This window comes from Magnolia sinica, chromosome 18 (assembly GCF_029962835.1).
Source record: "Magnolia sinica isolate HGM2019 chromosome 18, MsV1, whole genome shotgun sequence".
Classification (NCBI taxonomy): domain Eukaryota; kingdom Viridiplantae; phylum Streptophyta; class Magnoliopsida; order Magnoliales; family Magnoliaceae; genus Magnolia; species Magnolia sinica.
This window is the reverse complement of record NC_080590.1, coordinates 14,007,400-14,017,804: the sequence shown is the minus strand read 5'-3', so window position 1 is coordinate 14,017,804 and position 10,405 is coordinate 14,007,400.

Sequence of the window (10,405 nt, the reverse complement as noted above, 5' to 3'; positions counted from 1 at the left end):
TTTGTTTTTGGGCTTAGTGTATGGCCCACTAGGCCATGGGTTGATTGTGCCTTGGACCTTTCTTTACATATATAGTAGGCTACCTTTTGGGACCCAGTTGAGGTTGGATGTCCTCCTTGGTGGCCCTAAGGTAGGCCCATAGAGGCCCTTATAGGTGGTTAAAGGCCCACCTTGGGCCTGGCTAGGACTGTTCCTCCTTAGGATTTTGACTCTCTTAGTTTGTGGGTCATCCCAAAGTACTTGGCTCCCACTAGAGGACTTCTCTTCTTCTTAGAATACCTGTCGATGTGCCTAGATCTTGACCCTCCTTGGGACAGACGATTTCATATTCCTCAGGTAGCGCACTTACATCATTATGGCTCATATGCATCATCTGTGTGAATTGATTGCATTGTGTGGTGGTCATAGAGGGATGAAGTTTCTTCCCTTGTGCACATCGAGTGCTTGAAATTGGTGCAGGACCTGTATGCATGATTCATGCATTGGCATCGCATTTCATGATGATACTGGCCTTGTTTCATCAGGTTCTTGCCTCCATAAGGACATTCGTAGATGGCCGTATGTGTGAACACCGAAAATGTTACTTGAGCATATCGAGTGCATAGGATGCCCATGGGTGAAATTTCTAAAACTTCCCTGGTACCAAAGATCTGCTCCAACGCTGTGACCGGATGGAATACATGAGCGCACGAGGGCCTTATACCGTTAGGCCGCGACTCCCACTGTCATGTAGTCGGTTAGATAGGGGTGTGGCCTTACCTACCTAGTGTGAGGAGACATTGCTAGGCTGAGTCTGACCAGCTCGTAAATGGGTCCGCTACCTTCAGGCCTTGTTGGTGATTAGTTGTCCACAGGCGGGTAGTAAAGTCTCTTACGCTCGTTTGACTGTGCGAGGTCTGCAGAGCGGCAGTCATTCAGTAGTGTAATGGACCCCGGTGATTTCCTTATGATTGAAAATGTACTTGACTTATGGTTTGGATATGAGCACTTACATTACTTACATCGCATTAGCATTGGTTGTACAAGGCCCCCATTTCATACATTGCCTTGGTATGACACCCATTACTTATTGCATCGTGTTCATGGTAAGCCTTGGTAAGACTAGTGATATGTTCATTGATTATGCTTCTCTCCTTATACCTCCTACTATTCTTCTGTGCACCTTTGTCACACACTTACACCACCCTCTAAGCTTCTATAAGCTTATGCACGATTGATGCGTGCAGGAGACTCTAGGTAGGCGCTGTAGCAGCAGAGCGTGGAGTAGAGTTGAGCAGTGAGGACTCCAGTGTTCTGATTTCTCTCTCTTTTCCTTTTATTCTCATGTATGTCCTTTTGGACCTTTTGGATGATTGTAAAAGTTTAAATTTTTAGTGGATTTTGTGATGTGTGCCTTTGTTATTCTCAGATGTACTTGCTGTGATCTTGGGTATGCTCGCATTGGAAATGATTATACTGTTATGAAAATCCTCCTTGTAAGATCTCAGGATCGGAACCTACCTCAGGAGCCGAGAATGGGGTACTACGGAGGTCATTGTCCGAACCGGCCATCGGGTTCCTTGTGAGTCCTGTTACCGAGTCCATCTCTTTTCGGGGAAGCTTCGATCTCGTTGGACCGGCCCTTACATTGTTGTTCTTGTTTTTCCTCATGGGGCCGTTGAGATAAGAGATCGACAATGGCAAGGAGTTTAAAGTCAATGGACATCGATTGAAACCATTTATCGAGAAATTTGATTCAGAGGACATGTCCATACCTCTGACTGATCCTGTTTACCAGGATTGAGATCCTTGCGGCTTGACTCAGTAGTGTTTCCTTGCTTTCTTAGGACTAGGGTAGTTGCTTTATTTGTCTGGTAGAAGACGGTAAACTTAGCGCTCCTGGGAGGCAACCCAGTTTTTCATTTCATTTCATTTTCCTAGTTAGTTAGTTCAATGTTTGTGGGTAACATTGCTGCAAACCCTCACGAGACTACAACTCGTCCACTAGGGGCAACCTAGGGGTTTAAAGGCTTGTTGCATACGCTAAATGCAATCGAGCGAAAGTGGTGTAGGTAGGATTTCATTTGTGTTATTTTTATTTTACTTCTGTTGGTTTCTCTCTTGTGCTGACCCGATCTTACGTAGATATCTTTGAAAATCATCATCCAGGTACTATCTTCCCATCACTTCATATTTACTTTTCATTGTCCCAAGTGCATTGCACGCTCACATCTTTTACATTGAGGATAATGTAGATTTTAGGTTGGGGGTGGGAGATTAGGTGACCTAATCAGCATTTTCTTGGTCTTGAACAAAAATTGTGAAAATTTTTGAATTTTTTAAGAATTTCTTATAAATTCGAAGCAATTTTGACGGCTATCTTGGAGTTAGAATTACAAGATAAGTGATGTTGGAATTTATGACTCTTGGATTCAACTATTTGTTACATTTCACAGTTAAGTTATAACTATTAATCCATGATTAAAAGTTTTAAACATTGATTGAATCATAATTTTACATGTCACATCTCGCTTATACATTAAGGTTTCATTCGATATTGAAGGATTAATTTGGCGATCACTAAGCTTGAAAGGAACTAACCTGAGAAATTGAAAGGATTGGGGAATGGTCTACACCATAGGTTTGCTCCCTATAGGTGTAGATTTAATTCCCTATGAGTGATATGAGAAAAAGTTGGGTGTACAATCTTTACCATAGGTTTGCTCCCTATAGGTGAGGATTCAATTCCCCTTCTTGGCGTTACTTTTAATGAAAAAATAATAATCAAATATTAAAAGAATAAAAAGACAATGTGTAAGCCAAGTTGGGTTATCGTGAATTCTCTTATTGGTTACCAATAATATCCTTAAATAGAGAGGAGAATCTCAATGTTGATAAGTCGAGATTAGACTATACATCCATGGAATTCAGTGTTTGGAATTGTTCTAATTAAGGGATTAATATTTGAACTTGATTATGAAGTTTACTATGAGCTTGATTTCAGGAGAAAGTAATGCCAACAATCATGAATCGTAGACTTTTTATTCTGGATTATTTTCAAAAATCACTCGAGTTTATAAAATGTGTTCTGCAATTTCCAACTTATCTTCCTCATACTTTGCTCGGGATTAGAAAAATGCTGGTTGGGGGTTGTGTTGAGGGTCAAATATTGCATATTAGACCCCAGTTATTACTTGGACCTACAAGCATAATTCCGTTTAATGGCTGATTTAATCATGTTTGCGATGCAGGGCGTATTTACGAGCCTGGACTGGGAAAGGGTACTAAAAGCATGGATTTAAAACTCCAGAATCACCAAGGCAAGGGACAGACCCCAGGAGACCAAGATCGACGGAATTACACGCCAAGGATCCGCGAAAATCAAGAAACTGAAGCTCAAGCGGCCTGAAAGTCAGCCAGAATGCAAGATCACTGGGTTTCCATCATCTGTTCGACTCAAAACTTTATTCATGGCTCAAGGACCAAAAAATAACTGTACACGTTAAATTTCAGCAATTGGATCCCTCTGGAAGTGGCCCAACTCTCAGATCAGCCCATAAACCATTGATTTTGGGCCCACCTGAGATCTGGATATGCCTAAAATTTGGTCTCAACCCATTATCTGAGGAGACAAGACGGATGAACGAAGTGGATTTCCTGGATCCATCATCATGGACTCCAAATGAGTTGGACGTGCATATAGTGCACATGCACGTGAGCTGCACCGGACCAGCCGGTCTGGTCAACCCGACGCTGACCCGTCTTCTTCTTCCGCAGTAACAGCGGACGGACGCTGTCCGTCCGTTTTTCAACAGTGGGCCCCACTCGCTCTCCAGATGTTAAATCTAGACCGATCATTCACTCCAGAGTATAGGCGTAACCATCGCCTAGGAAGCGAAATTCCAGAAGACAATGGAGAGATGATTTCAGCTGTCCAAACGTAAGATGAACGGTGGAAGAAAAATATCTGTGGACCACGCCAAAACTCGACAAAAACTAGCCCATTCTGACTGAAAAATCGAGAGGAATCTGATGGACGGGGTGGATTTCATCAGAAACATCGCCACGGGTCCCACCGAACACGCCAGCGCGTCGACGTAAGCCTTACGCGAGTCCGAAAAAACCGAAAGTTGCGGGCCACCGTCCGTGAACGGATCAGCGATTCAAACCGTCCATTTGATCATACAAGGGGTGCTTACACTCACCACGCTGGCAGATTTCAAAGGGGGAAGACTCCTCCTCTCAAACTGAGTCCAAACGCAATCAGCTAAGCGTTTCCTGGCGTAGAAGCAGAGTTCCGCGAGGAATCTGCCGCGAATGATTTCGCAATCTAGCCAGGCCTCTCCTGCACGGCCCCTGACACCTATAAAGAGAGAGAAGAAAGAGGGAGAGGGGGATCGATCAACCGGGATCCAAATCTTGGACGAGTGGAGCTGTGAGCAAGGAAGAAAAAGAGAAGATTTTGGCTGCTGGACGTGAGGCTGGAGGAAGTGATATCTGTTCTTCTCTTTCCTTCTTGTTCTTTTCTATTTTTTTTCTGTTTATTTCTTTTTCCTTTTATTTTATTTTACTTTGTTTAAGGGATCCAGCCGCATCATGCCTGTGTGTAGCTGAACCTCTTAGCTAGGGCTAAGAGGTGAAGCCTGTAGCGAGATGGGAGATTATATTTTGTGCCTGTAATTTAAAATTCATAAACTGAATATGATTTTAGTTGATTATTAAAAGAATATTTTTCTTAGTCTTTAATGGTCTGTTGTGACTGAAATTACAATGGGTTTGCAATGGCTTTGAGTATTTCTTTCTCCTTTTTTTAATGTTATGAAGTCAGGAAGCCCTGTTGTTCATCATTGTTCCATGGGCATGGTATGATGACAGTACCCTTCCTGATCTTCATACATTGTTGGTTGGTTGGTAATTAGTTTAATTCTGTTGTTTACTTTGTCTCCTGGGCATGGTTTGGTGATGGAATCCATTCTAATTCATATACTTTTCATCTCGTGAAAACTAGATCAAATAAGTTCAGTTTAATTTCCATGATTCTTGATGCAGGCATAAGATCTCCCTGATCTCTACAAGTGGATCCTCTGAATCCCTAGTTTCCTTCCTTTGAATTCCTTAAGTTATTAGATAATTACTCCACAATTACTCCTTAAATTCTATTTGGTTTAGATCACATCTTAGTTTAGTTCTAGTTCTACTTGGTTTCAGATAATGTACAGGTATCATCAGTCCCTTGGGATTTGACCTCGGTCTTACCGAGTTTATTACTACATCACAACCCTATACTTGGGGAGTGAACAGCCAGCTCGGTGAATAAGCGCGGGAGGTTGGGTTTGAGGAACGGGAGGTACCCGACCAATGGCAAGCCTCGTGGGCCCGGTGGCAATGCGGGTCTCTTGGAATTGATCTTGGCCCATGTGTAGCTCACGATCACGAGAACTAGAGCGGAAACAATGATTAATGCACGTGCGAATTCGCGTTTAGTATCGATGCTGTTGCATCAACATGACCATGGGTGGAAGATGGTGCCTAAAATTTCAGTGGGCTGATGTGAGGACATGATACTCTCTGCGTTGTGTGGTTGCATTTGCGCTTGAGAAATGGAGAGGACCGTGAAATGCATAGAAATGACCGCGATATGCATAGAAATGACCGCGAAGTGAAGGGGAAGCGCCATAATTGACTGTGAAATGCATGAAATTGACCATGAAGTGAAGGAAATTGACCATGAAATGCATGGAATTGACCGTAAAGTGAAGGGAATTGACCGTGAAATGCATGGAAATAACCGTGAAGTGAAGGGAATTAACCATGAAATGCATGGAATTGACCGTGAGGTGAAGGAAATTGATCACAAAATGGATAGAATTCACCGTGAAGTGAAGGGAGTTGACCGTGAAATAAATTGAGTTAACCGTGAAGTGAATGAAATGAATGAAATGGACCGCAACTGATTGAAATTGATCGCGAAGTGAATGAAATGGATTTTCAACCATCGACCTGATGGAATCTTGAAAAATAACCAGGTTCATTGGATAAAGTAGCTTCTTCTACCCCAAAATCATATGTGATACGTTAAGTAACTAATTTTTGTTTAGAAGATATTCTTGTTAAATGAATAAAGAAAGAAATGAAAAAAAGAGAGAATTTTTTTTTTATATGCTTATATATTCATATTTATATAAATATGTATTAGAGAAAAATGTAAGTAGAATAAAATTCTCCATTTAAAAAGTTAATTTTTTTAAAAAAAAGTGTATTGCACTATGGTTCTCGCTATGGTGATAATCCATAGCCATAGACCCAGCTCTGACCCGATCAAGGTCGACCCCAACTCGCTGGCTTTTTTTTTTTTTGTTCCTGTTGTAATCCCCACATATTTTTGTGGGTCCCATTATAAGGTATGTGTTATATCCAAACCGTCCATCTATTTGGGGAACTTGTATTAAAGTTTGAGACAAAAAATAAGATAGATCTAGCTATCAAGTGGACCACACTGTAAAAGGCAGTGGAGGATCGAACGTCTACCATTGAAACCCTTTTAAAGGTCACAGAAGTTTTGGATCATTATGGAATTTGTTTTTCCTCTTCATCCATGTCTTTGTGACCTTATGAATAGATTGGATGGAAAATAAATGTTATGGTGGGCCCTACAAAAGTTTCAACAGTGAAAATCAACTTTCCGCTGCTCTTTGTGGTGTGGTCCAGTTGATCTTTGGATATCATTTTTCTTTTTCATAATGCTCCGAAATGATCTTGAAATATGGATGAACGTTGTGGATATAATAAATGCATAATTGTGCAGCCATGTAACTTTGATTTCTTTTGAACCGTTCGTACAATCCGGAGTTCGAGGAGCGTTAGCGCTCGTCTTCGAGCACCAGCCGATCCGCGTGAAGGAAAAAGCAGGGCCATTTTCGACCTAAAAAAGGTGTCCGTACAGCTAGGGCCTTCTTCTTGTGAGGTAAAAAGAAGTGGGCTTAAAAAGGTAAATGAGCCGTAAATGGGTCGTACAGTGGTAAATTTCTCCCACAAAAATGGATCCACGTAGAGAGATTTTTCTGAAAACGCGCTGGGTGCGGATTAGGTATACCGCCGCCTGTTCGGAACTGGGGACAGGCGGAGGCTCCGAGGGGTCACCGTTATGTATGGATTTTATCTTCACCGTCCATCCACTTTTCCCTATTATTATAGATTATTATCTCAAAAATAAGGGTGATAAAAATGTCAACTGGACCACACCACAGGAAACAGCGGTGCTGAGTACACACCATTGAAACCTTCTTAGGGACCACTGTGTTGTTTATTTTCCATCCAACATATATGGCCATATATACCTGGATGAAGTGAAAGCAAATATCATCCTGACCCAAAACTTCCATAGTCCCCAAGAAATTTTCAAAATTAGGAATTTAATCTCCACTATGTGATCCACTTGATACTTTGATTTTCCTTGGATCATAAATTAAAATGATATGAAAAAAATGATTGGACGATGTGGATGAAATCTATATATCACGGCGGCTCCTCCCATCCCCAGTCTGTCCCGAGGTCGGAATATCATTTGAATCTCTAGGCTGACTTCGATTGTGACAAGTATCGTCGCGGATTGCATACTAAGTAAGCTTTGTGGGGTCCATCATGATTTGCATATTTTATCCACTCCGTCCATCCATTTTAACAAATAATTTGAGGGCTGTAGCCCAAAATCGAAGTATATACAAATCTCAAGTGGACGTCACCACAGGAAACAATGTGAATTGAAATTCTACCGTTGAAAATTTCCTGGGGGCCACAGAAGTTTTGGATCAATTTGTTATTTTTCTTTCCCTTCATCCATATCTGTGTGATCTTATGAACAGGTTGGATGTACAAATAAACATCACTATGGGCCCCACTAAGGTTTTAACGATGGAAGTCATTATTCCCAGTGTTACTTGTGGTGTGGTCCACTTGAGCTATTTTCATGCTTCAATGTTCGGCTCAACCAATAAAATGAGTTGGAAAAATTGATGGACGGAGTGGATAATCCACACACATTCATGGTAGGCCCGACAAAGTTTACTTAGTACGATAAAAGCGTACTGAGTAACTTAGTACGCAATCCGGACAAGTATGTCCTAAGTTTTTGAAGCTCTCGCAATATTATCACAGAAAATTCATCAAATAATATCATCCCGAGAATATAGTGAGATTTTCAGAATGTCGGCAGTTTTTTTTTTCCTCACGATTCTCTCTCGAAATTATCATCGTTTATGTAAAATAAACACCTGAAAGTTCAAAATACTTCATTTTTAGCCATATTTAATGTTGATGCAAGAATCTGGACCACTCTCTGTCAAACTCTGAGTACTCGAAACAAACCCTTGTCATGCGCAGAAAGGTAAGCAAACGACATCCTGGCTCAAGCAGGGGACCCTCCAATGCCAAAGTTAGGCTAGGGAACCCGGGTCTAAGTGGTATAGAGTAGAGAGGGTGCGAGATATTGTGTACCTGTTCATGTAGAAATGTCCTGTATTTACACTTGAGGGTCGCTTAAGACGTGTTCAATAATCTCGGCGTGGTCGTAGCCACTACGCAAGGGCTATGCGTGTGTAGCATCCAGAGATCATGCCAATCGTGCTGTGGGCACTACTTCCGCCAAGGCTCAATTTCCATCCGAGCAGACCTCATGGTCTGAACCATGGGCGAGTGAGTTGTCGATATACTAGGTAAAGAGGCTCGTCTCGGAACAGTGATTCTCGGCTCGGAGGTATATTAGTCGAATGGATGCTCTTCCAGGTTCCCAATCATCTCAATCAGGTCAGTCGTGATGTTGTAGATCTGAGGTCCGATGGTTTTGTAGAATACACAAGGACTCATTCCAAGTTCGTGGTTACTGTTGTTGCTCTGCAATAATCTTCATTTTGATATGCCTTGGCCAGGACCATCTAGTGGGGCCTACATTGATGTATGTGAATAATCCATGCCGCCTGAAGCAAACAATGGGGAGATCTGTTCCGTCCACCTTGTCGGCCAGCTCGGCGTGGGCCTAAAAAGTCCTGACTTGGGCAATATCCACTTCTAACAAACATCACAGTGAGCCTGAAAAGTTTCGACAGCGGGTTCCATCGTCACCATTATTTTCTATTATGTGACCCATACGAGCTCTGGATCAAGCTGAAATTTGGGCCTTAAGCCTTAAAATGACATGGTAAAAAGGATGGACGGCATGGATTATATACATACATCAATATGTGCCCCGCAAGTTTAGTCTTTGCCGATGTGCAAAAAGGGTTCTGTACACGTCACTTTATTGACATTAAATACGACGTAACTTCTTAGTCCCTAGAAAACTGTGCAAATACTGAACCAAAGTTAGCGGTATTTTTGTCCGAAACAATCTTCAAAAGCTGTCAGAAGGCCCTTTTAGAAATACATGGAGTATTGTGGCTTTCTAGGTAATTTGCCCAACCTTCGAGGTGAGTACGGTCAATTTCCCATATTAAAATCAGGCTTTTTGATCATGACTGGGTACATGTACAGATGATTTTGACCATTGGTGAATCCCTTTTCAAATTCTTCAAGGGATGTTTGCTTTTACACATCCTTTTGTTAATGTATTGCGCGCCCTCTTTAAATACATTGAAATAAGTCATTATAACTTTTTACAAATATTTGCCAACATACGTAAAAGGTGGAGGTTTGTAGGTCCAGTTGGGGCCTAGTTTTGAGCTGATTATCAGTGGACCGACATTAATTTCGGTTCATGGCATGTTCACCATTTACCCCTATCTGAAGACCATCTGTCAGCCCCCACGAGAGCGACCCTCGTTAAATCACGACCCTTGAGATTGATCGGTAAGCAATAAAATAGGGTTTAAGGAGAATGATGGGTAACCCTAAATAGGTTGATGCCACATGTATGTGGGTGCGGCCACATACACTCGCATACAATCCACGTATGTAATACATTTATACACGAATACTCCCCTGTAAACTGATGGCGGTGACCGTTTGTTTTTAAGTAAGCGAAACCAAGAACTTGTAAGGCCCTCGGTGAAGAAGTCCACCGTCTGATCAGATGTGGCGCGGATACGAACAGAACTAGCAATTCCCACGCATAACTCTCTTCCAAACAAAATCATAGTAAAGTCTTTTTCTTTAGACGTGACAACATGGAACACAATGAGAATGACAACTTGAAGCTTAGTGGTGTCGGGATGATGTAGTGGAATTGGATTGGGCCAGGTGTATGGCCATGGTTGATCACGTACTTGACCTAACAACTTCCAAACATTCTTTGCATGGGCCTATCTCTGATAACAACATGTGTTGCCGGTCAAATCCCACTACATGTACATCACAACAAGGGTCTGTTTGGTCCTTGGGATTAAATGGTATGGAATTACATTAGATGGAAGTAACACCATTGAAACACAATGAT